Consider the following 22,394-nt stretch of genomic DNA (forward strand, 5'->3'; position numbering starts at 1 on the left):
CCATGACATGTTATGAATCAATTATTCTTCATTTTTTGTGTCCTTAACCCCTGTGTGGTGTTCAGCTTTTTGTAACTTTGCTAATGTTTGTGGGTTTAGCGAAAACGTGGAATTATTTAGTTTTTAAATCAATACAGCCATTAAAATTAATGTAAAAATACATAACAGATTTCCTTTTTTCGTTATTTTTTCAGGTTTATTTTATTCCAATTACAAGTAACAAGGACAACATAAATGAATAATATTTGTGATTGACCTCTATTGAATCGTATAGGTAAAATATGTGACGTTTATTTTTTGTGTAAATATGTATGATATGGGTGAAAAAAACGATGTTTATCTTGAATATGTCTAAGGCTCATTTTTTGCATTAAAGAAGGGTCTCACAGACCTGAACGCCACTGAAGGGTTAACTGAAGAATTAACCCTACATACAAAAGGACGGACACTTACCCATTCCCCTTAACCACCGTTTACCGCAGTCTCACAATAACCAGTATAATTTGCTTCTGTCTGGCTTTTTATTCAATGGCGCCATGACCTCCCTGGAAGATTAGAGTGGTCAATTCTCCCCCTGTGATGTCATCGCAGTGGGAGGAGTCTGAATCCAACTTTCCAAACTCAATTAAACCCCAGCGCTCATAAATCCTGCTTTTATCCAGGTTTAGGACTCGGCTCGGAGCACCCCTCACCCCTGGCCCTGTCTATCAGATATTGGTCAGACTACTCTCACCACTCGAACCCGGGTCACAGGACAGGCCAGAGGTCGAGTGTCGTCTTGGTCAGGGTCAGTTTAGGCTAATTTCGCCCGTCTAGAGAGGTTGCTAGAGATGGTATCAGTCTAATTGAAAGTTTAAATAGAGGGATAAAGAAATTCTTAACCTCATTGAATAGCACAAGCTTTTGTTTACTGCATAGTACTACAGCGAAACCACGGTAAAAGTGCGAAGCATACTGTTTATGTCCTATTGTGAATTAATAGACAGCCTCGGGGTGGTTTTGCGATAGTTTATAATAATTTAAAATAGTTTGACATTACTTTTGGAGTATGTGTAGTATGTTGGTCTGCAATTTGAATTATATGCTTTGAACGAAATGCATTCAGTTTTTATGACATGTTTTCTTTTATGATTAGTTCTGGTCTGTTTGTGTCAGATTACAGTCGTGATTTACGATGGTGACTTAAAAGTTAATAACCAGTTCCAGATTGTTTTTTAGAAAAAATGCAGAAATGTTTTCGTCAGGATGTGGCATCATGGTTTAAGTTTGGTTGGTCTGTGTAATTATGGTTAACTTTGATTCAATCTTGTTGAAAGGTTCAAATCTGCCTTTGTGATGGAAAACACAATATTTAGCATTTAAATGCTCTAGATTTTTTTTCTTGCTTCTACGCATGGACACCTGAAGTCCTGCATGTGCAAACATTAGGTTTTAATATGATTGAAAAGTCTCCTGTCTCCCAATGCTAGATTTACAGTTTCTTGAGCAAGCACTCTTTCTCGCTGCCCCTCTCGCTTTATCATTCTCCATGGAAAGGAAGAAAAAGGGTTTCATGAATTTTAATTCATTGGTAATTTATTGCACGCTTGAATAATATGTATTTAAGAAACTGAGAAGCCACAGAGAGAGAGGGATGGCGGAGGGATGACAGCGTGCCGCAGCAGTGCTGTATCACTATGTTTAATTAGCTGGCTGACAGCGGGCCATAACTCTCTCCATTAAGTAAATAAGTTGTAAAGAATTTATGATGAAGTGCCTCATTTTTCAGAGGGGATATTCTATGATGGCATGGACACATTAAATATGGTAAATGGCATTAAGCATCTCTCGCCGCCATTCGCTCCTACTCGTCTGTACGACCCCTCCCGCCGCGTGAGAAGCCGTCAATATGCCAATATGCAAGAGACTGTAAAAATGAAATTGATTTGGTAAATGTGACTGAAGATAGATCTGTTTGCTTTCATCATCAATTCTGCCATGTGGATGAGTGATGTCACCAGGGTACGATAAAGACCAAACCCATCTGGAGGCATTGATGAAGATGGTGTGTGTGAAACACGTTCAAGCCACAAGTGCTGAAATATTGTACACAACTATGAGCGTTCGTTTGTGTGTATGCAATTGTGTTGTCTTCCCATTTATGTTTGTTTGTTTGTCTTTCGGTGCGTTTTGTACTTGGCGCATGCTTGTTTGTTTATTTGTTCATAACAGGTGTTTCCATGATAGTGCACAGGTATTTGTTTGTCATTGTATTGTTGTGTTTGCATTTGTACTTCATGCGAGTTTGTTTGTTTGTTCGTAGTAGGTATTTGTCAATGTATGTGTTGGTGTGTGTGATTGTGTTTGATTGTTTGGTGTGTGTGATTTTTAAGTGTTCTTCATAATAAGGAGTCTTTGTGAGTACACAGGTGTTGCTGTGTGTGTGAGTGTCTACTTCACAAGTGTTTGTGTGATAGTCAACAGATTGTGTTTGCCAGATGTTAATATGTGATTTTGTGCTTGATGCGTGTGTGCGTTTGTTTGTTTGTTTGTTCATAACAGGTGTTTGTGTGATAATGCTCAGGTGTCTGTTTTAAATTGTCTTGGTGTGTGTGATTTTGTACTGTATGCGCATTGTTTGTTTGTAACATGTTTGAAAGTGCATAGATGTTTGTCAATGTATGTGGTGTGTGATTGTGTAATTTTTAAGTGTTTGTTTGTTTGTTCATAATCAGGTGTTTGTGTGACTACAAAGGTGTTGCTGTGTGTGATTTTGTACTTCACAAGTGTTTGTTTATTCATAATCGGGTGTTTGTGTAATAGTGAACAGGTTTTGTTCGCCAGGTTTTAGTGTGTGATTTTGTGCTTGATGCTTGTGTGTGTGTTTGTTTGTTTGTTCATAACAGGTGTTTGTGTGATAATGCTCAGGTGTCTGTTTTAAATTGTGTTGGTGTGTGTGATTTTGTACTGTATTCCCATTGTTTGTTTATTCGTAACGTGTTTGAAAGTGCATAGATGTTTGTCAATGTATGTGCTTGTGTGTGTGATTGTGTAATTTTTAAGTGTTTGTTTGTTTGTTTGTTCATAATTAGGTGTTTGTGTGACTGCAAAAGTGTTCACAAGTGTTTGTTTATTCATAATCAGTTGTTTGTGTAATATTGAACAGGTTTTGTTCACCAGGTGTTAATGACCGTTCACATTATAACAATAACTGTAACTATACCTATATTTGCATCCTCACCAGCGGACGATAACAATAAAGTCATGTTTATTTTAAGCTTGCGCGCTGCAGTGTTCCCAGTCACTAAAATGAATGTAGATGACCTTTTGCTGGTGCTTTCGTTTTCATACCCGAAGGTCTTTTCTCTAAAATATGACAGCAAAGGCTGGATGCTCTCTCTTAAGGCTTGAGGTGCGCTGGTGTCCGGGATGTAAAGCATAGATTTTGCCAGCTTGCTGACTCATAACATATATAATATCCTGCCATAAACACACCACTTTCTGGCCACTACAGTCTTTAATTCTGCGTTGTGATCACCAATAGTCAAACGTTATCTGCTAGAAACATCTGACAGTATGTTTTATCATTCATCTGCTGGAAAAATTTGTGCTGAAAGTGATCCCAATGATATCGTTCTCTGTATCTTTATCGTTATAGTTATGGCAAGGCAAGTTTATTTATATAGCACATGTCATACACAAGGGCAATTCAAGGTGCTTTACATAAAATGATTGACAGAGAGAAATAAGACGTATCTTTAAAATGCAAATGACTTTAGATCACAAATACTTTTGATTTTAAGAAACAATAAAACAGCAATAAAATTGATTAAAAATGGTGTGAACCCCACTCTTCTCCTGAATTAACAATGATTTTTGAAAATCATTGAAAACCATTTTTTTTATAGTTATAATGTGAACGGACCTTAGTGTTTTGTCTACTTGCCAAGTGTTTGTTTATTCATAACCAGGTGTTTGTGTGATAGTGAACAGGTTTTGTTTGCCAGGTGTTAGTGTGTGTGATTGTTTACTGTACAAGTGTGTGTAGTGTGTGTTTGTTTGTAAGAAGATGTTTGCGTGATATATATATATATATATATATAAGTGTTTGTTTGTCATCGTGCACATGTGCGTGGTTGTGTGCTATACAAGTGTTTGCTGGTTTGTTTGGGTGCCTGTACACAGGTTTATGTAAATGTTATTTGTTTTGTGTGCATGTTTGTTCGGGGTTATGTGTACAAATGTGTGCAGAAATGTTTTTGCGAATGTACACTGCACGTGTTTATTTGGTTGTGTGCATTTGGGTGTGTGCACTGTATTTCTGGCTGTACAGCTTTCATGTAGATTTTGTGGGGTTGTGGTAAAGTTGTATCTGTGTTTGTGCGTGTGGAACATTACTTTTGTGTGTGACGTGCGATGGAATATCCAATCAGATTATGAGGGAAGTTTGTCACTAAAGAGCAGAAGCTCTGTCAACCGTCATCATACATTTTAACTTGTGTGTGTTGAAGTTATGAAAGCTGTTGAGTTACGAGTTCACGTGACTGTAGTAAATAAAACAACCACCTGCCTCACCACACATTCTCACACACTCACACAAAGCCATTGTAGTAAGCTTAAACATTTTGATGTGCTCTGAATATCTGTGCAGGTCAGTGTGCTGACCCCACAAAGGTGTCACCACGAAGGTGTGTATATGTTTCACACACATATGCAAGTGTGTTTGTGTCCGTGTGTATACTTGTGTGTGGTAGAGGGGGTGTCCAGGAGCTTTTGTGCACCTTTTGGAACACGGATAGATGGGACGTTGGAGATTAGCACCGTGTGTGTGTGTGTGTACGTGGTTGGAGATTAAGAGTGTGTGTGAATAGGGGTGAGGGATTAGTCCTCCACAGCATGCCCGTCTCCACACTCCTCTCTTTTTAACCCTGCTATCCTGCTCTCCGTCCTCTCTCTCTTTCTGTCCGTCTTTTGTGCCGAAACCTTCTGTCTGTCAGTCTCCCGATGGCGTCAGCTCGATCTGTCATTCGTCCTCAGAAATATTTATCCGCTCCTTGTTTTCCCTCATTCTTCCTTCGCGATATATATTCCTCCTCTCTTTTTCATGGCCCGAAAGGAAGTTTAATCCCTGTCTCAGAGTAACTGACCTCACACACACCAGCCATTCACAGAGGCTTCTAGAACTCATCTCATGTGTTTTTATGAAGCATTATGTTTAAAAGTATTCACTGAGAACGTTTCCACTCGTTCACGCACTTGTTCTCAGGGGGACGGAGAAGGAACTCGAAAGAAGATTAAGCGTATTCGAGGGACTTGAGTGAATTTCACTTGCACTTTGTTTTAAAGAAGCCTACCAAATTTGACGCAGCATTTATTTCTTGAGCATAATTCATCGGCGAATGTTATTCTGAAGAAATAGAAACGTTTGTTTTCATAGGCTTTCATCACTTGGTCGTATTATCCAACTTTATTTTCACACTTCTTGAAGATAAATTCGAATGTCAAGCATTGCGAATTTAATTTTAGATTTCTGTCAACGAAAAGTTAATTTTCACCAACTAATCTTTAAAAGCGAAACGGCCCGTTTTGCTTTCTCTGCATCTTTCCGTGTCTCTCCGCGGGATGGGGAAGCCGGAGTTAAATACTTAAAATGTCGGTATAGAAATGATGTCCGGACAAAGGCATTTTTAGCAATGGTAAGGTGTGTGTACGTGTCACAATGCCAGGTGAGGGGGGTGCCGCTAAAGGTCGCGACCTCATTAGATTTGTAAGAATAGGGGTGTGTGTTTGGGTGCAGGGGGTGTACCTGCTGAAAAGCTCTGTGGGGAGGAGGGGGCGGGGTTTCATTAAAATGAGCCTTCCTCTTCCTGTTTCTGCCTCTATCTTAGGCCTTCCTTTCTACACCAGACAAGAATGCAGACCCGCTGATCGGGCTCGAAAAGACTCTTTTCACATACTTGCTGAGGTCTCCGTTACAAATATAGGCAAGTGGTTGTAGAAAACTTAAAATAACTTCAAATAAAGTTTCTGTCATCATTTATGCACCCTTATTGAGTTTGAAACCTGTATGACTTTCTTCTTTGAAACACAAAAGAAGATATTTTGAGAAATGTCTCAGTAGTTTTGTGTCCATGCAATGAAATGGTGGCCAGTTTTGTTCGGTTATCAGCATCATACAAAGTCTTACAAGTTGCAATGACATGATGGTAAAAATGATGAAACCATTTTTATTTTAGGGTGAACTCTATCTTTAACCAGGATAATATGAGGGAACTTTAAGGAAAGGCGTTGGTTTTACTCTGTACATGACATGCACATGACGCTCGGCCGTGGCGCCGAGGCGGCTAATAACATCCAAAAATCACTTTTGCTTTATATTGTACAGTGTAAGCACTAAAATCCCGTTACACTGAATTACGTGTCCTATAATTGTTTCCACCCCTGAAACCTGTACAGCTCAAGCAAACGTTAATGTTCCAGGAGTTTTAATGGAAATATGTTTGCATCAAATTGTCAAGTTGTCAATCGCTCCGGCTGATGCTTATGTCAGGGTTAAACCGAAAACATGATTGCCAGTCATTTCTGGGGTAATTTCCTAATTATGAAAATACTTAAAATCTAAGCAGATGTGTACCAGTGACCTGGAAGCTGTTCAGTTTTCAAACAGACATGTTTGAGTAGTCTTGACAGTATGTTTTGGTCTCCGGGGTTGCGTTGGAAAAGACTCATGTCTTTCAATATCATGTCTGTAACCCAAGATTGTGCCGGTAATATGAAGGAACAAGACTTTATTTCAAACATTCCTGCTTTTTGGCGGATTGTGGCCATTCACAACCTGTCTCGCTCTTTTTCCATCGGTCTGTTTCTTTTTACATCTGTCTGTCTCTCGCCATGTTTTTTTGCGTACAGTAGACCCCATTGATTCGATTGAAATGAACGAGGGTTAGAAATGCAGAGCATTCTGTGGGTCTCCTTTGTAAAATACAAGTTGTAAAGCCATTCTTACAAAAATTGCCATATTTAAGTAAATAAGAAAAACTTGTACTGCTTGTGTTGTGTTTGTGATCTAATACATACTGAGATGCGTTGTTTAGGTCTTTGACACAAGAGGAGCATTATTCATAGTTCAAGAGATAAATTAGAGATATTATTCTAATCATTTTTCACACAGCAGTAGGTCAATTTGTCAAATATTTCATAACTAATGTGTGTTCTCCATCAAATCAAATGTAAGGTAATTCTAGCCTAATCCTTACTCATACATAACCCTTTTTGCATTTGCAGATTTTGAACGTTAGTGTGTTTTTTCTTCATTAAAACCATTTTCCGATCCCCAAAGCATAGGTGATATGGACAATTTGTGCTGCACACCATAATAGAAAACCTGTCACTCATATAAACGGTTTCAGCCGCAACAACATAAACGTTATGTGGCCCAAACTTCTCTTCCGGTAGACCTCTGCAAAGAATCAATAACTGATGAGTATTTTAAATTAATTGAATACAATTTATAGACAATAAAATGTTAATATGAATTAATATTAATCTAAAATAAAGTTAATTTTGGGCCAGTGTGTGCATCTGATGAAACAGTCTACTTCAGTGGTTCTCAACAGGGGCTCCATGGCCTAATTTAAAATTAGACAAATTAACCATTGAAATACATTTTAAAAACAAAGTAATACTTATTATTTTTTCATTGAATAATAATAAACTGAATAAACACTTTTCATGTTAATATCAGCTCTACATTTTTTTGTTTTTATGAGCAACTTGGGTGCCTTAGAATACTGTTGAATACAGTGTAGTCAAAGGCCTTGTAGTCAAAAATGTTAAGAACACCTGATCTATATGCACACCAGAAATAAATGTGAATATTTTCATTATTAATGCCACCATGTGTAGTTTTTTATTATTGTATATACCATTTTAAAACATTCTTTCGTTTGATTAACGTTTAGATTGTCTAGACTTCCACTGTTTTCAGACTTGGCAAGTAATGTTTTCTATTTCCTAACCCATAAATGAACTCCCATACAAATCTATTGATGTAATTAGATGTAAAGTTTTGGATTATTTGTGAGACATTTTAAATTATACAACTTTTTTTCACTATATTTATATATATCATCCTTTTTGGCCCTCTCAATATAACCAAACCTGTAAATGCTGTTTAAATATCTGGTTTGCACACTGATGTTTTAAAATGGTTCTGCTTTACTCAGTAATTCTCTCTCTCTCATGCACACTGATATTGTTTTTAAAGCAACTGAATGAGCAGAAATAGAGCACTGTGTGTTTGACTGTGTGTGTTTGTGTGTAATTGTGTATGAAGTTTTGGTGTGTCTGCGTGCGATGAGGAGAATAATTGTGTGTGTGTGTTTGTGTGATTGGAGCTGACACAGGCTGTATTATCATATGTTTTACGTTAGCTCGCTCTAAACGTCTGTGTGGGGTAGACAGTTCAGAAATGCCACTCAACCTGAACGTGCACACACACACACACACACACACACACATACACGCTTACCTACTCAACTAAGAATAGACCTCAGCAAAACAGATCCAGTTACTCTAACCTGAGGATGGAGGGCGGTCGTGGGGGAGAAAGTGAGAAAGAATGAGAGTTCTCCAGAATCAAAACAATAAATCCAGACAAGATCAGCATAAAACAAAGAACTGACTGCAGGTGAAAGAAACATGAAAATACGAGAAACACATCTAGAGGAATTATCATAGAGAGAGAGAGAAAGGGAGAGAGAGAGAGAAATCAGATTTTCCGGGTGGCAACAGGTAGTCAAAGAAAGACTTTCTCTGTGGCCGTCCTCTCGGGTAACAGGTTAACACACACACGCACACGCTTGCCAGTCCTTTCGTTTGGCCGTGTCACCCCTGATCTATCATCCAGGATTTTTCCTGCTCTGTGTGTCAGTAATGTTAGCTCAAAGATCTGCTCTAATTGTTGTAGCTGGTCAAGATGAGTTACCATCTCGAGCCAACGACATGCACACCCTCTCAGGTCAGATTATAAGCCTGACATCCTGCCATACGCAACTTTCAAAACAAACCCCCCTAGAAAGACACAGAGAAAGTGAGAGAGAGAGAGCGAGAGCGAGAGAGAGAGAGAAAAAACACATCTCTCTTCTTCGGTGCGTCCGGATGTTCTTTTTCTTTTAAGTGGCGTCTCTCCCCGCTTTTCCTCTCTTACTTTCTTTATGACAGCCATTGTAGCCTCTTCAGGGCGACTGGGGGGAAGCCGCGCCATTGGCGGTCGCTTCTGAGCCTGGCTTGATTGACAGCGGGAGTCCGGCCAACTGCCACCCAGGACACCGAGCCATAAATCATCAGCTATGGAGCGCGCCCACTTCCTGAAATGTTACCGCTGCCTGCAGGGGACAAAAAGGCCTTTGTGGGGGATTTTATTTGGGGGAAAGGTTTAGAAGGTCTCGGGACGGTTCGCCAGGGCCAACCGCCCTGCCGGCTTTGCTTAGAGATGAAGTTTAAGCCGAAAGGAGAGAAAGTGAGGAGAGATTTTACTTGCGGCCAGTCTTTGGACTCTGTTGACACTACTGACTCTTCCAGGTGTCCCACCCGTGTCTTGACCTCAGATTTAAGACACACAACACAAGATCTCAATCGAACAGAAAGAAATACGTTTTTAAAGGTACAACGGCAAGTCTGTTTAATTCTACGGGTCATATAGAGGGAAGAAAATGGTCACGTGAAAACAAAATTATCACCGGTTATGTCCAAGAAACCTTGACTAACATAATAAGTGGACTTCAGGGGAGAAATAAAAGGCTGTAAAAGTGTACAATTCAACTCCTTTAATACTTTTTGCAGCGCCCTATCATGCTTGTTACAGCGGCGAAGTTTCAAGAACATTTTCCACGCAACGATTAAATCCTCCATTGACTCGAACCGACGCCTGACGGTGAGGTATCGCTGGAACTCCATTGTGAATTATCTGGCGTGATGGTCAGAAGGCCCGACATGGACGTGAAGTTCCATCAACAGCGGCGTCCGGATCAGAGTCTCACACCAGAAGAGATCTCCGTCGTTGTTTTCACTCATCTCTCCCGTCTGTTTTTCTTTTTCCGCTACCTCGTCAGACACCGAGAGAGACGGGCCTGTTTTCTCTTTCAATAAAGATCTGAAAGACAGTGAGAAATAGGGAGCACGATGTGACCCTGGAGAGGTAGAGACGAGAAATCCCTGACACCTCCGTAAATCTGGACGTCCCGAGTCCACCCTTCACTGCAAGAGCGTGTGTGTGTGCGCGCCACGAGTGTCAACCAGCCGCAAGAGAAAAACATTCCTGTGCGGTTCTCACACAAATTCAAGAGGTTTGCTGTGAAAACAAGGCCTTTCCTCACTGCTTCGCTCTTTCTTTAGTCGTCTTTCTCTCTCTCGCTGGCTTCAGCTGTCCTCCCCGGACTAGGCTGGTAGGGGAAGGATGAAGGTTTTCATTGTGCTGCTGTTGATTCTACATTAGACTCAGTGTTTAGTTTTTGTGATGAATACTCGCTCTAGTCTGTGATATTATTTTAAGTCTCTCTGGGTCTGGCTCAGCCTCTCTGTGTCTTTCTGGCTGTCTTGTTTGACATTTTCTATGGTGTTATCATGTTTTTGTTCGTGACACGGTATTACTATGTTTTGGGATGTTTACCATAGTAATACAATGTTTGTTTTGGTGATATGCAACAAAATAGCGTGTTTTTAGATTCCTATATCAATACTGTAGTTTTAACATACAGTAGCAGGAAGGTTTTATTTTACCATAGTATTATCATAGTATGTTCAATCTTAATACAATGTTTTGGCTTTACTATAAGACATACTGTGTTTAATGGATGTACTATAATAATACCGCGTTTTAGCTTCAATATAGAAATACCGCATTTTAGATTTGCTATAGTATTTGCTATAATAATACTGTGTCTTTTGATTTACTATAGTCATACTGTGTTTTAGATTTACTATAGTAATACCACGTTTAAGCTTCAATATAGAAATACCGCGTTTTAGATTTGCTATAGTATTTGCTATAAAAATACTCTGTCTTTTGATTTACTATAGTCAAACTGTGTTTTAGATTTACTATAGTAATACCGCGTTTAAGCTTCAATATAGAAATAACGCATTTTAGATTTGCTATAGTATTTGCTATAATAATACTGTGTCTTTTGATTTACTATAGTCAAACTGTGTTTTAGTTTTACAATAGTAATACTGCGTTTAGCTTCAATATAGAAATAACGCATTTTAGATTTGCTATAATATTTGCTATAATCATACTGTGTCTTTGGATTTACTATAGTCAAACTGTGTTTTAGTTTTACAATAGTAATACTGCGTTTAGCTTCAATATAGAAATAACGCATTTTAGATTTGCTATAGTATTTGCTATAATAATACTGTGTCTTTTGATTTACTATAGTCAAACTGTGTTTTAGTTTTACAATAGTAATACTGCGTTTAGCTTCAATATAGAAATAACGCATTTTAGATTTGCTATAATATTTGCTATAATCATACTGTGTCTTTGGATTTACTATAGTCAAACTGTGTTTTAGTTTTACAATAGTAATACTGCGTTTAGCTTCAATATAGAAATAACGCATTTTAGATTTGCTATAGTATTTGCTATAATAATACTGTGTCTTTTGATTTACTATAGTCAAACTGTGTTTTAGTTTTACAATAGTAATACTGCGTTTAGCTTCAATATAGAAATAACGCATTTTAGATTTGCTATAGTATTTGCTATAATCATACTGTGTCTTTTGATTTACTATAGTCAAACTGTGTTTTAGTTTTACAATAGTAATACTGCGTTTAGCTTCAATATAGAAATAACGCATTTTAGATTTGCTATAATATTTGCTATAATAATACTGTGTCTTTGGATTTACTATAGTCAAACTGTGTTTTAGTTTTACAATAGTAATACTGCGTTTAGCTTCAATATAGAAATAACGCATTTTAGATTTGCTATAGTATTTGCTATAATAATACTGTGTCTTTTGATTTACTATAGTCAAACTGTGTTTTAGTTTTACAATAGTAATACTGCGTTTAGCTTCAATATAGAAATAACGCATTTTAGATTTGCTATAATATTTGCTATAATCATACTGTGTCTTTTGATTTACTATAGTCAAACTGTGTTTTAGTTTTACAATAGTAATACTGCGTTTAGCTTCAATATAGAAATAACGCATTTTAGATTTGCTATAATATTTGCTATAATAATACTGTGTCTTTGGATTTACTATAGTCAAACTGTGTTTTAGTTTTACAATAGTAATACTGCGTTTAGCTTCAATATAGAAATAACGCATTTTAGATTTGCTATAGTATTTGCTATAATAATACTGTGTCTTTTGATTTACTATAGTCAAACTGTGTTTTAGTTTTACAATAGTAATACTGCGTTTAGCTTCAATATAGAAATAACGCATTTTAGATTTTCTATAGTATTTGCTATAATCATACTGTGTCTTTGGATTTACTATAGTCAAACTGTGTTTTAGTTTTACAATAGTAATACTGCGTTTAGCTTCAATATAGAAATACCGCGTTTTAGATTTGCTATAGTATTTGCTATAATAATACCGTGTCTTTGGATTAACTATAGTAATACCATGATTTGGCTTAACTATAAGAAATACCATGTTTGCTGGACTTAATATAGTAATACAGTGTTTTGGATTTACTATAGAAATACCATGTTTTTGGATTTACTGTAGTAATACCATCTTTTAGATTCACAACTGGATTTAATATAGTAATACCGTGTTTTTGGAAGTAATAAAGTATAGGAATACAATGGTTTTTAAACTTGTAACATGTGCTGTGAAATTCCATGTTTTTGGTATACTATAGTAAAACTATATTTTTGGATGTACTATAGTAATATCATGTTTTTGGATTTAATATAATAGTACCATGGTTTTTTTTCTTTCATTTACCGTGCACTGAATATGACATTACCATATATACATACATACCAATACGTTTTTTAAACATTTACCTCGTTTTTTTTTGACAATTAGCATTATTACAATGATGTGTTTTTTATTGACATTTATGCATTTTGCAGACGCTTTTATCCAAAGCGACTTACATTGCATCGTAGTATACATTTGTTTCTGACTATGTGTAATCCCCTGGGATCACACCCATGACCTTGGCGTTGCTAGCGCCATGCTCTTACCACTGAGCCACAAGAAAGCTTTTATATTTTGTATAACCGTGTGTCATCCGCGGTAATCCAATGTTTGGTAACGTGCTGTGAAGTACCACATTTTCAGTTTTTCTTTTGTTGAGTTTTACGACTGTTGTAGACATGTTCCTTATACTACTACTATGTTTTTGACCATGTATCATGCTATATCCATTTTTGAACTACGACTTCTCCGAATTTCCTTGAAGTTAGGCTTAGCGTTTAGCTTTAAAGATGAATATGCACTTGTCTCGCTCACCCTCTCTCTTTCACACAAACAGATAGAGTTAGCCACATTAGCCAGATTTTTCACCCAAATGGAAATGTGTGCTGTCACATGGCCATCGCCCCTGACGATCTGCTGTCCAATCATTCACAAGCAGCCCGCCGGCCCCGCAAATAGGCCTGTCGCTCTCCCCGTCGGCACGGTAACGGATGGTCCATCATTATAGGAGGGGGTGAGCAGGGGTGAAGAGAAGTCCGGTGGATGATGAGCCCACTGCCCCATCAGGTGTTTAGACATGCACACACAAAAGTGTGTGTCTGTGTGAGGTAGACATGCAAGGTGTGTGTAGGTGTGCGGAGGTTCACAAAAAGTGGCATTTTAATACCACTTTGTTATGTATCAGTGTATCACTATGGTTTTTATCTAACACCATTACTGTACAATAGCAATGCCACAATTCTCTTTTGTAAAGTTTTCTTGCATTGTGTGTGTGTGACTGGTGGCCTTCGGTGGTCATAAATAAAAGAGCTGTTCTTTAGGAGGAGATAAGGCATTATGGCTATTTACCCTGACTCCCACTCACTATCCATCAACACACACACACGGGGTTGGATCCAGCCGCGTCACGCTTATTTATGTTCAGTGCTCTCGGTAAGGCTACACTGGGTGTTAGACTCAATAGAGCCATCCGTTTCTCACCGTGTGCTCGGATGAGGTGATGATGATGCATTCTGTTGTCAGGGAAACAATCAGCAAGGCCGGTCGTTACGGTAACAGGATCGCCATGGATGCCTGCCCGGTAAATAACACCTCCATCGGCCCGCCGGCAGTCACAGAGACAAATGCCGGCCTTTTAATTAGGCTAATAAAATAAGAAAGGGAGTGACTGCTCGGAGTGCCTGTCAGTTACTGAAGATACATCACACACACAGTAGACAGTGTGTAGTGAGCAACACTACAAACACACGCACTAAACTAGACTACTAAACTACACTATCTGGCATTTATTGAAAGTACGCATGATGTGTTTGATGTTACTACAGACTACAAACAATACAAATATTGAAACTTGGCTGACAATTACTATTATTTAAAGAAACATAAAAAAATATATTTAAAAAATAAACACATTTCTTTGTTCAGATGAAGACAGAGAAAGGAATTTGGAATAATGCTTTTAACCGAACAGATCTTGGACCCCATGGACTATCATAGTATGAAAAATCAAGTTCTGGGGCACTATTGACTACAAGTGTCATTTTTCTTACTATGGTCGTCAATGGTGGCCAAGAACTGTTTGGTTCCCACCATTCTTCAAAATATCTTTCTCTGTGTTTATCAGAACAAAGAAATGTATACAGATTTGGAACAACTTGAGGGTGAGTAAATATTGACAGAATTTTTTTATTTTGGGGTGAACTGTCTTTTTACTACTATGCAAGATCAGAATTAGCGCATTACAAATCATTGTATGTTCTATAGGTGTTGTACTTTTGCCCAGGACTGTTTCAAAGTGTGTTTTACCCATAATGCATTGTGCTGTGGAGAGAACAGTGTGATGATTGTCTATCGATTTGTTTAGTCGTGGACAAATGACAAGCAATGTAATGCCAGAGCTGCCACAGCAGTTTTTTAAGGTTTAAACCTAAATGTTGAGGACTAATGAATTTTAATGTAATGAGTTTGGCTAGATGCGTTTGTATGCAAAGTGTGAAAAATGCGTCTGTGGCGACAGGATGCGATGATCTCATGTGGCTTTCCTGCACATTTAAAAATGAACAGATGCTTAGGTTCCATAACAAGAAAAGTACACAAAGTGTGAAGTGTTAGTATTGAGCCTTTCACACTAAGTTATTTTAGGTTTGTAATCCTGGGTTTAATGTTTATGTGTGTTGAAAATACAATGTAGGGTTAAGGGTTAAGCTTGGGATAAGTTAAGTTTAGGAATCGTCGTCTGTTGTGAGGTCACATTGCAACACTAAATCTGAAATTGTTACACTGTAATCCAGGTTTAAACTAGCAAAAGTGGAGATAATCCTGCTCTGGAATGGAGTTGTGTAACCCGGGGTTAAAAGCAGTGCTAACTTTCGTCTGACAAGCGTGGAAGATGGAGAAAGGCCGGTGGGTTAAGCAAGATAATGTCAGCTCAAGTGTGAATAACCCTTAGGTTTTTTTCTCTCAGAGACACACACAGACACACAGATTTGAGAAGAGACTCGTACTGTAGCATTTCCAGGCGTTTTTTCAGGTGCTTCACTCTGCAGACATTCATTTAGCAAACCTAATTGAAATAAAACTCTTTCCTCCTCCAGCTTATGTTCACAACACTTCACTTGTCACCATGAATGACCCACTGTCTGTCTGGCCGGTTACTGAAAAGCAGCCCTGCTCACCTATAACGTATGTCATCAGCTCAGGGTATTTTTGAAGACTAGAATATTTTCAAGTTGATAAAATAACAGCTTCAGGTAATAATACGGCCAGACGGGCTCCAGATGGCGCGGTGAGAGAAGCCACTTGGTCGGATTTCTCCAAAGTCTTCACCCAACGTTCTGCTTCATTTCCGCAAAGTCAACCGAGGTGATGAATTTAACTCGAGAGGTAAAAAAATAATGTAGAATGGGACGTGGAATAGAGTTTTAAAGGGCAGTAGCAAAAGAATGAATTGAAGTTGGAATTGACCTCGGCGCCTTGCGTCGCCGCTGTGACATTGTAGCACTAGTTCTCGGGTTTTCTTTAAATCACTTTAATGTTCTTTAGACAGAAAATGTGTGTTAGGAACATAAGCCCCATTGCGATCTTGTTGCTGTAGCTGGGGTGGTTAAAGATCTGGTCTGGTAAGTGAAAGGTTGTAGGTTTATAAACGGCAAGGGGTGGCTGTGATCATTATTGTGGTCTTGAGCAAAACCCAAGAGGCGTACGACAACGAGAAAGTTGAGTATATGTGAAGTTGGATAAGTGAGAAAGTGAGGATTCCTTTTTCTATAAAAGTTTTGCCTTGTTTTAATATGCCGAATATTAGTGCAGGAATGGCTTTAGTCCAGATCTATCTCAGAGAAAGAAGACTAGTGAACAGATGAATGTAGCTGCCTACTCTTGATAACAGCATCAGGCTTCAGGGTTGTAAACACTTGGTGCGTTTGATGTGTTCTTATCATGCAAACTTTAAACACTAAACCCGGCACTCCAGAGAGATCAAATTCACACATTAATCTAAACTTTAATTTAATGAGTTTTGAAGTAGAAACATGCAGGGAGGCACGTGCACGTGCACACACGCTGGCACCAATCAAAGCCCCTAATGACTCTTAAACATTTAATCAATGGTTTTCTGTTTTTATTGAAGATTCTTTCTTTCATGCTCGGCCGTAAAGTCTGCAATGAGTCTCGATTCAGTTTTAAGAACATCGTATTTAAAGCAGGAACAGTGCTAGTTAGTGTGTGTTGAAAGTATGTTGAAAGTGTAAGTGATTAGAAGCTATATTTAATGCAATTATAATCAAAAATTTGCTCTCATTCTCATTTTATTCCAAGTGATAATGTACAGGCAGCCGGTTGTTATCGCAGAAATAAGCCCCGACGGTGTGATCAGGACCCGACGCGAAGCGCTTATTACACGGCTACTTGCCACATGAGAAAAAAGCTGGACATTAAATGTGAATTTGAAATTTTTTATTAGCTCATTTTTACAGAATGCAGACCTTCCGCTTGGAAAATCCGCTTATTTGCGGTTTTAAAGTAAGAAAAGACGTCCAAACGTCACGAACAGGCAAATTGGTTTAATCATGTGTAAATATGTCATATACGTTATTAAAAGACATATTTATAATTCATTTTTGTATAATATTAAATTTGCCCCTCTCAAAATGATCGGCTGCATCCGGGCTACAAGGTGTTATTAGTTTTGAGCGGTTTATATTTGAAAATAACAACCCTTGAAATGTCGCGACTGGCCAATCAGAATCAAGCGTTCAAATGAGTGTAATAAATGGCTAATAAATATAATGTAATAAAGGGCTGTTAACACCAATATGTTTACTATTCAGATAAAGTGTTAAAAATAATTTTGTTGTGATGTTCACAACTATGACAATGAGAATAACGAGATATGATATTGGGACTTTTATTCAGCTGAAAACTTTGACAGCCAATCAAATTTCCTTGAAATGAAACGGCTTACTTACAATGAAAATGTTATCATGCATTGCTGTGGATGTTAATATATGGTAGTTATCGTTATGTGTATCTTTATAGTTATTGTTCTTGATGTGAACTGGCTTTAAAACTAAGACGTTTTTCTGAGGAAGCTGTTATTACGTTACTGATTTTTGAGTAAACAATTCCATTAATGATGGAAAGTTTAGATTAGAATGTTCTTTTATAGTCTTACAATAAAAGCCGTTTCATGTGGGGTCATGTGAGGGTCATGAACTCGGTGTGGCACTATTTAACATAGCTTTACAATATCGAGACGTGTGCAGAATTCCTGAACGATATTACATTCTTCACGTAACAGGGAAATTTATTGAAATGTAAAATTCCGTTACTAATCAGAATGAATAAAACAATTACCACACATTGAAATTCCTGAAGATCCAAATATAATTGAGAGATACTGTTAAGTTAAAAAGAACAGTTCACTCAAAAATGAAAATTCTGTTTTCATTTACTCTCCCTCAAGTTGTTCCAAAATAGCCAGAAGATATTTTAAAAAATGTAGGTAATCAAACCGTTCTGGGCCACTTCTGAATAAGTTTGTATTTTTTTACTATGTCAGTCAATGGAGGCCAAAAAAATTCGTCCAAATATATTTTATTTTGTCCATTTTACACGGTTATCAGTACAAGCTAGTGTTCAGAGTACCTGTTTATCTGTCTGTCTTTATAAGTGAAACATCTCCTCTTTGACCTTCGACCCTTCACCCCACAGGAGCAGGCCGCACAGTCTGATCCCGTTTCCATGACAACCAGTCAGGGTCATCTTTGGGTCATAGGGTACAGTAGCAGGGGTTGCCTCTTCTTCACACGCGCATCCACGCTCTTTATGCTTTCAATACACTGACGCTCGGATCCGGCGATAATAATGATTCCCCATTATTTCGTCTTCGCCCATAAATAATCAAACCATCCAAAGAGCCCGTCGTAGCCCCTGTTCATCTCCCCTCGTCTCTTGTTTGCTCTCTTTTGTTAGCGCAGAGTGAGAGATAAATCAGGTGGTGTTAAAGAGCGCATGAAGAGAGCAGATTTACTGCTGGACATTATCTCCTCTCAGACGCTCCTCACAGCAGAAGAGAGTTCATTAAACTCTCTGCATGGAGATGAGCTTAATGCTGGATTCAACAGTGACAGGGCAATATATATCCCATACACACACACATTATCTCTGAAGAAGCGATTGGTCTCATAGCTTCAGGATGGTGAGAAAAAGGAAGCAGATGAGATGCATCTAATTTGTTATCTTGAAAGACGGAGAGAACTTGGTGTTTTAGAGCTTTTGTCACTTTTAGATACCGTGTAGATTTTTGCGATCTTGTTAAATTGTGGTTAAACTTCTGGATTTTTTATAAATTAGATTTGACTGTTAAAGTCCCAGTGAAATGAATATTTACACTGTCTATTTTTTCATTAAATATAGCAGCATTTATTGTAGTAGTTTATCAATGTGGGTCATTCTCTTTTTAAAAATCATGTGCCGTAGTTAAAATCAGAAAATGCACTTCCGACCTTTAATGACTATCCATCTGATGTTAGGGGGCGGAGCATCCGTTAACTCCTCCCCTTCAACTGTCAGTCTTTTGCCAGTTCCATTTCAAGTGCAACGGTTGTTTTTATACATCCAGACGAAAGCCACGCCCACTATTTTTCTCATTCAAATGTCCATTTCACTGTGAAATGCATCAAAATACGTAGGTAAAAAAACAGGCTTTAATGTTTGGTAGTGTTTTGTTTTACACGTTTTATTGCTCAGAAAGAGATATTTATGGTGTCTTTAGTTATGAAGGTAACCACTTTCTCTTTAAAATATTCTTTAAAATAATCTGGATCTGGTGCTTCTAAATTGAAGAGAAATTCGAGTTTATATTGAAATCTTCAATAATATTGACCTTTGATGTACAGATTTGCAGGAAAATCCGAGCTAAATGTGTGACATCATGAAACTCTATTAGAGACATTCGTGAGATTTCTGGGTTTGTTGTTTTAAAGGAGATGCAGAACACTTGAGCAAAAATTCTCATTCGCTCTCCATTTTATTCCATTATTGTCTAGGAGAAATAATTGAGATATTAGAAATCTCATCTGTGTTTTGTTTTTGCCATTACCATAAATTATTTCAGTCTTTTGGGGACACCTTGAGGGGGAAAAATAATTTTGCCAAGGGTGTGTGATGTGAACAGGATGAAATAATTTAAAGCATTATTATCACAGCCCAATGTCATAGCCCACAAACCTATTAAATCCTGACAGCGTTACATTATTTCCTGCTGAATATGCTGCTTTTCCTCAGAAATACCCCAGCTATTTTGTTACCTAAGTTACATTGTTAAATACATTACGAATGCTGTTTTGTTGGATTTTATTTGACATGTACATCACACACACACATATGCCAATCTTTTGGTCAAAGAGTTTCAGCCACAGTTATTAATGTTGCATTTATGGAGGCAGTGATTCACTCAGCTGTGTGTATGTGTGTGTATTCGTATGTGTGTGTGTGTGTGCGAGAGAGAAAGGGTCTCCCTCAGGGCTGATGTTCCCGGGAACACCGTGAGTTTGACGGGAATGGTAAGTTGGAATGAAGAGAGCTGGATAAAACCCAACCATACTGGGAGTCCCAGCAGAAGAGTGTGTGTGTGTGTGTGTGTGCACGTGCCAGGCTGGTGGTGTTTTTTAGACATGAGAAAACCTCAAAACTAATCGCTGCATGAAATGTAACCTACAAGTGACCTTTCGAAAAACACACAAACAAACACACTGTTCCTATTAAAAAGAGCTTTGAAATGTGATGTTCGCTTCCCATTCTGTGTGCTGTTTGGTTATATAAATGTGTTTAAGAGTGAATTCGCCTTGCATTTATTGATTATTTCTACCTTAATGAATTACTGAATTAATACAAGTAATAATATTTTAATACATGTGTGTGTGTATTTCTTGTTCTTCTTAACATTCATTAATCAAACATTTGACACACAGGCACGCACATTATTGTACCTCTATTGTGTCTGTGATGGTGTGTATGCATTCAAACATTTTATTTTGTAGGTTTATAAAATAATTTCAATTCATTTTTTATTTTTCTATCTTAGATCGACAGAGACTATCCTGTAATGCGTGTGTGTTAGAATGCTGTGTGTGACACACATGAGAGTGTTTTGCAGTGGGTGTGCAGCTCAAGGCTTTGATAATTGAGACCCTCATTAAGCGTGTTAGTTCTCTGCTGTATGAGTGAATCTCGGCGCTTAATTACAGATCATTACCAGAATGTTAATCACACGTCTGCATAAGCACATGACTTACATCTGCTTCAACACAGACGTTCCATACGTACCGCTCAACGCACAGAAACGCACACTTTCTGTACTGACAATCACATAACACAGACACACTCGCTCAGTACTTAACAGTGACCGCAGCATTATATTAACATGAGGTCAAGATGGGTCTGTTATGATAACTGTGAAATAATGCAAATCTAAGACAGTTAGGAAGGCCGTGCTTTTATGTTTGAACTACTGAATACAGTGTGTGTGTGTGTGTGTGTGCACGTTTAGGCATGGTTGGGGGTTTGCATATGTTCGGCGATCATATGGTTTTCATCACGATACATTTCAAACAGTAGTTCAGTTCTGCTATCAATCTCTCTCTTTCTCTTTCAGTCTTTTATTGTTATTTCTTCTTTCTCAAACTTTTTGATCAGCTCCTCCCTCTGAACCTCACCCTTTGTTCTATCCTGCCTCGTTTTTCTCTTCGCTGTGGCCTTCATCTTTGGATCTGGATGTTTTATAGGGTCTGTGTGCCAGTCTTCCATTCAGCGCCCCCTCTCCCTCTCTCTCTCCAAATCACAATGTCATGTTTTCAAACTGACTAAACGGATCCCTGACTCCTCTTTGTTTTTGGCTTCAAATATTTACAGCGGGAGTTATCGGAGTGTGTGTGCGTGCCAGAATCGGCGAGCCAAAACTGGGTGTGTATGTGTATGTGTGCGCAGCGGCCGCCGAGTATGGGGTTCTGGGAGCTTAATTGAGATCTCAGAGTGACAGCTCTGAATGCTCATAAATTATAATGTGTTGGCCAGACAGGCCTGGCTACAGCACCCTACAGTCTGTGTGTGAAATAGTAAACTAGCCAAGCCTCCATTTCAATAACTCCTCCCACGTTCTGTTCTCTCCATCATATAATCCCCAAGCTACACCCACAAGCGTATCGACATCCATTGAACTTTTAAGGTGCTTGTGGAGACCTTTTGGAACTATGAGCGTCGCCCTCTTTACTGTTTTGCCCCACACTGTTTTGTTTGTGAACTTCAATTTTGCAGCATATTCTAATATGTATTCTTTTTAATGATTTGTTCATAATATTTATTATTTGTAATATATACATATTATTTATTTAATTCTTATTATTTATTTATTTTTGTTCTTAAACATTCAAAAATTGATTTTTTTAAATAGATTTTTTTCTAACAGTTTAAAACTATATTCTTTATTTATATAATAGATACATATACTCCTATTGTATTTTTTATCAGTAAAATAAAGTATAAGTATAATTTTAAGTAATAATTAACCACTTTATTATAACCTGTAAAACTTAAACAAACAGTCCAACGCTGGTCGACAAGAACTACCTGTTTCAGTTTTTTAACACTACACAAACGTTTAAACAAAATACAATTAAGCGACATTTGTAACCGAATAATATATATATTTAGGATTTTATGATACATGTGAGATAAAAAAAAACG

General features: G+C 37.8%; 1 protein-coding gene across 15 annotated transcripts in view; it reads left to right on the forward strand.

The window, feature by feature from the left end:
* mecom (MDS1 and EVI1 complex locus) overlaps positions 1-22,394 on the forward strand; it is a 176,644-nt gene that overhangs the window by 98,101 nt on the left and 56,149 nt on the right. The gene's annotated exons all lie outside the window — the stretch shown is intronic.

Source organism: Triplophysa dalaica, chromosome 9 (genome assembly GCF_015846415.1).
Source record: "Triplophysa dalaica isolate WHDGS20190420 chromosome 9, ASM1584641v1, whole genome shotgun sequence".
NCBI lineage: Eukaryota > Metazoa > Chordata > Actinopteri > Cypriniformes > Nemacheilidae > Triplophysa > Triplophysa dalaica.